The sequence below is a fragment of the Nansenia antarctica genome (assembly GCF_963989245.1).
Source record: "Nansenia antarctica genome assembly, chromosome: 3".
In the NCBI taxonomy this organism is placed as follows: Eukaryota; Metazoa; Chordata; class Actinopteri; order Argentiniformes; family Microstomatidae; genus Nansenia; species Nansenia antarctica.
Genome location: NC_137688.1, coordinates 62,466,660 through 62,471,659, shown reverse-complemented (window position 1 = coordinate 62,471,659; position 5,000 = coordinate 62,466,660). Strand labels below are relative to the sequence as shown.

The window sequence follows — 5,000 nt, the reverse complement described above, 5'->3', positions numbered from 1 at the left end:
GGTTAGGCTAGAGCTAGCTAGGTTAGGGTCAGGTTAGGCTAGAGCTAGTAAGGTTAGGGTCAGGTTAGGCTAGAGCTAGCTAGGTTAGGGTCAGGGCCAGAGGTCAGAGGTCAGGGGTTAAGATAAGGCTCCGCCGGGAGGTTTCAGTTTAGCGCTGTTCCAACTTCCTGTGTGTTTATGGAGCCCTGATGGAGACAGGATTATCACCTCCCCTCACACTCCCAGGGACTGACCTCCCCATCTGTGTGTGTGTGTGTATGTGTGTGTGTGTGTGTGTGTGTGTCTCCTGGGGCTGCTTGTCTCATACAGCTGAGGTTGTTGGACTGGGCTCCATGTTGTGCAAGAGACCAGTCAGTTCCATGGTTCAGGAGCTGTGTGTGTGTGTGTGTGCATGTGTGTGTGTGTGTGTGCGTGTGTGTGCGTATGTTTGTGTGTGCATGTGTGCATGTGCGTATGTGTGTGTGTGCGTGTGCGTGTGTGTGTGTGGCTCCTCTGAGACACAGGAACAGGAAGTGTGTTGTGCTGCGTCAGGACTCCAGATGGGAGGGTGTGTTGTTGGACCATGGTGCATGATGACCCCTCAGAACCACACTCAGAACCACACTCAGTGATGAGTACATAGGTTCTACCCTTATTTCCGTGGTAGCCGTGTGTTGCCGTGGCGGCGGTGCGTGGTCCATGTTGACGTCTGGCTGCGTGGCGTGAGAACACTCACACGGTCCTTTGTCAGCGCAGCTCCCTCAAACACCTGTCGCCTAGCAACGGGGTCAAAGACTCCGGAACCTTGAACTCTCCAACGCTGTGTGTGTGTCTGTGTGTGTGTGTGTGTGTGTGTGTGTGTGTGTGTATGTGTGTGTGTATGTGTGCGTGCCTGCCTGCGTGTGGATGTTTGCGTGTGTGTGCCTGCCTGTGTGTGTGCGTGCCAGTGTGTGTGTGCGTGTCTGCCTGTGTGTGTATATGTGCGTGTGTGCGTGCCTTATTGAAATGTATTTATTAGGAATAGACCCCTTCAGATATGCTATCTCGTTTTCGAAGGGGTCCTAGGCGACAACAGTAAAATAACACATTTAACAAAAACAAGAGAGAAAGAAAAAATAAATAAACAGGACAATTGCACAACACGAAACATGACAAAACTAAATTAAAAAACAAACAAACAAAAACCAAGAAATCTTTATGGTTTTTGTATGTATGTGTGTGTGTGTGTGTGTGTGTGTGCTCTTTTCTCCCCAAAGCCCCCCTCTCACCCCTGTTGTTGTGGGGGGCCGTTCTCCTGTAGAAGCATGTTCTAAAGAGGTCCTAACGAGGCTTCAGCTGCCTTTGTGCTCCGAGCCGTCGACAACACCAGACCCTCAGCCCTTCCTGCCTCCCTGCCTCCCTGCCTCCCTACTCTCCCTCCTCTCCCTGCCTCTCCCTCCTCTCCCTCCTCACACTCACCAGGAAGTCATGAATGTCTGGGAGTCAAACGGCCTCATCAACATCTCATTAACATCTCATTAACATGTGAACTCTAATTGGGCTGGAGTGGTGCCGACACAGACTGCGCACTTCCCTGGTCCTTGACGTCCTGAAGCTGTGAAGCTGTCCCCGTGCTCAGCAGGGGGGGGGAGGTCGGGGCCGGGGGGGGGGGGGGGGGATTGGGGGGGGGCAGTCAGGGAGGGGAGGAGGTAGAGCCGGCGTCTAATGATCACAAAGCCTCGGCAGATCGACGGTTCGAACCCCGGCTGGCCACGTGTCGAGGTGTCCTTTGGCAAGACACCAAACCCCAACTTGCTCCCAATGAGCGGGCCGGCGCCTTGCCGCCATCGGTGTGTGAATGTGTGTGTGAACGGGTGAATGAGAGGCCATTGTAAAGCGCTTTGGAGTAAGTCAGTCAATTTACCATTCAGGGCCAGGGAGGGCTAGGGGTAGAGGTTAGGGCTAGGGCTGGGGGTTTTGGCTAGGGATGGGGCTATGGCTGGGGCTAGGGGTAGGGGCAGTTAGTACCGGTGAGCAACAACACTCAATCAAGCTTTTACAAAACTCAACAAAAGAAAGAAAACCTGAAGGCATCAGGCCACATTGTCCAGCTCCTCCAGTAAAACAGCGGGATTGAAGCACAGCTTTCTACCAATGGCTGAAGTGGTTTTAGAAGTCGGCGGGAGAGAGAGAGAGAGAGGGAGAGAGAGAGAGAGAGATGGAGAGAGAGAGAGAGAGATGGAGAGAGAGAGAGAGAGAGAGAGGGAGAGGGAGAGAGAGAGAAAGAGAGAGAGAGAGAGAGGCCAGTAAAAGTTGCCAGACTCAACTACGACAGCCGCTCCAAAATGGAGGCTGTAAATGTGCAGCCCTGTTTAACGAGAGGACTAATTAATATCAACAGATTCACAGGCCTCACGCTCACGTAGAGATGTGTGTGTGTGACTTGGCAACAGTCGGGGTTCCAGGATTCCGTGTGTGTGTGTGTGTGTTTGGGATGAAAATTACATGGCGGACATAACTTCAACAAACTGTAAAGATAAAGAGAACAAAATGGATTGTTTACCTCTGCTAGGTCCGATCCACAGGAAGTAAATGAGCCAAATAAACTGTGTGTGTGTGTGTGTGTGTGTGTGTGTGCGCGTGTGTGTGTGTTCGCGTGTGTTCGGCATATGTGTGTGCGTGCATGTGGGTGCGTGGGTGTGTGTGCATGCAAGTGCGTGTGTGTGTCTGTGTGTGTGTGTGTGTGTGTGTGTGTGTGTGTGTGTTGACTCTTAAGATAAACCTCTGAAATCAACACCACTACTTGCACAGCTTGTTTTGTGGTGTTAAGAGATGTGTTTTAAAGAGGGAGTTTAGTCCGGGGCAACAATAGATATCAGAGTTTACATTTCCCATGAAATCAGCCAAACACGGCCTCTCTGTTTACCAGTGGTTGTCCTGTCCTGACCCCCCAGATCACACGTTCATTAGAGTCTCCATTTGGCCCTATTCCCCAGCCCTAGCCCCTACCCTTGTCCCTCCCCCTGTCCCTACCCCTAGTCCCTACCCCTAGCCCCTACCCTTGTCCATACCCCTATCCCTACCCATAGTCCCTACCCCTTATGTTTTACGCTATCAATCGATCAAACAAGTCATCAAATAAAAAAGAACAATGCTTCATTATCAGACCATGACAGAATGACGGTGTTCTGTCGACTATCAACCTGTGCTACCCTGCCAGTCTGCACTGATATAGGACAACAGTGCAACAACTTCGCAGCTGAAATTTGGTCAAATGTCGGGTGTCATTATGCCATTAAACGGGGGAAATAGACATGAAATATGTCAAAATATTATCATGCACAGATCAGCCTTAAAACATGTAGGGCTGGTTTCGGAGACAAGGCTTAAGCCTAGTCCCAGACTAAAATGCTGTTTGAGCTGGCTTAACTGAAATTCACTTGCACAGACGTAGCTTAAAATAGTCGTGGATTAAGCCTGTTCTGGATTAAACAAAGCCGATTGCAAAATTGAGGATTAGAGCTACTCCAGGACTAAATTGGACTGAATTGAAGCTTAAACTAATCTGCCAAGGAGGCAGGTTTAACTCCCGCTTAGTAGGCTAGGCTACTGTTTGTGAAACTGAGCTTGGATTGTTTGGGAGCATGGACTATTTGGAATATCTAAATGAGGACCAACATGCACGACAAAGGCCAGCCAGACGAATACTGCTGGATAGGAGTGATCCATTGAATCAGTTTGATGAAATAACTTATTAACTTAACGTATGTACAAGGAAAATGCATTGGAGATAATTACTTTGCTTGAGCCTAGACTTTCCTCTCTGTCTCAAAGAGGAGGGCCTGTGTCCAATCAACTGCAAGTTCTGATCACTTTGAGGTTCTTGGCATGTGGAATCTTTCATCGTGAAACTGGTGATTTGTGTGGTGTCAGTGAACCAACTGTATGTAGAATAGTTCACAAGGTCTGCAGTGCCATTTGTGAACTGAGGAGTCTTTACATCAAGTTCCCTGATGCTGCTGGGCAAGCCAACTATAAAGTGCAATTCTATGAATATGGGCACTTCCCAGGAGTGATTGGCTGTATAGACTGATGTCATGTTCCCATCAAGTGTCCATCAACTCCTGATGCAGAGGAATACAGGAATCGTAAGAACTGGTTTTCAATCAATGTTCAGGGTGTATGCACTCCTAATTTGGAGTTTTCAAACATTGTTGCCTGTTGGAAAGGTGCAACCCATGATTCAAGGATTTTTCTCAACTCTTCATTGTGTGCACAATTTGAGAGAGGACAACATAGGGGACTACTACTTGGTGATAGTGGATATGGTCAGAGTAACTATTTATTCACACCACATCTAAATCCCACAACAGCTGAGCAGCAAAGGTACAACAGAGCTCATATCCGTACTAGAGGGATGGTCGAGCGTATGTTTGGAGCCACCCAATCCCCTTCTCCCCTTCACCCTCTTCTCCTCTCCCACCAGCCAATCGGGCCCCCCTCTAGGGACTAGGGTTAGGGACTAGGGTTAGGAGCTAGGGGCTGGGACTAGGGGTTAGGGACTAGGGTTAGGGACTTGGGTTAGGGACTAGGGTTAGGAGCTAGGGGCTGGGACTAGGGGTTAGGGGTTAGGGACTAGGGTTAGGGACTAGGGTTAGGAGCTAGGGTTAGGGACTAGGGTTAGGGACTAGGGGCTGGGGTTAGGGGTTAGGGACTAGGGTTAGGAGCTAGGGGTTAGGGACTAGGGTTAGGAGCTAGGGGCTGGGACTAGGGGTTAGGGACTAGGGGTTAGGGGTTAGGGACTAGGGTTAGGAGCTAGGGGCTGGGACTAGGGACTAGGGTTAGGGACTAGGGTTAGGAGCTAGGGGCTGGGACTAGGGGTTAGGGACTAGGGTTAGGGACTAGGGGTTAGGGACTAGGGGTTAGGGGTTAGGGACTAGGGTTAGGGACTAGGGTTAGGAGCTAGGGGTTAGGGACTAGGGTTAGGAGCTAGGGGTTAGGGACTAGGGGTTAGGGGCTGGGACTAGGGGTTAGGGGTTAGG

The 5,000-nt window shown here is 50.1% G+C and overlaps 1 protein-coding gene and 1 pseudogene across 2 annotated transcripts in view; both read left to right on the top strand.

The window, feature by feature from the left end:
- The window catches only part of scara5 (scavenger receptor class A, member 5 (putative)), a 67,734-nt gene that overhangs the window by 25,655 nt on the left and 37,079 nt on the right, over positions 1 to 5,000 (top strand). The gene's annotated exons all lie outside the window — the stretch shown is intronic.
- LOC308153139 (putative nuclease HARBI1) lies at positions 3,603 to 4,471 on the top strand (annotated as a pseudogene). The gene has a single exon. The product of its transcript is annotated as a putative nuclease HARBI1 (transcript).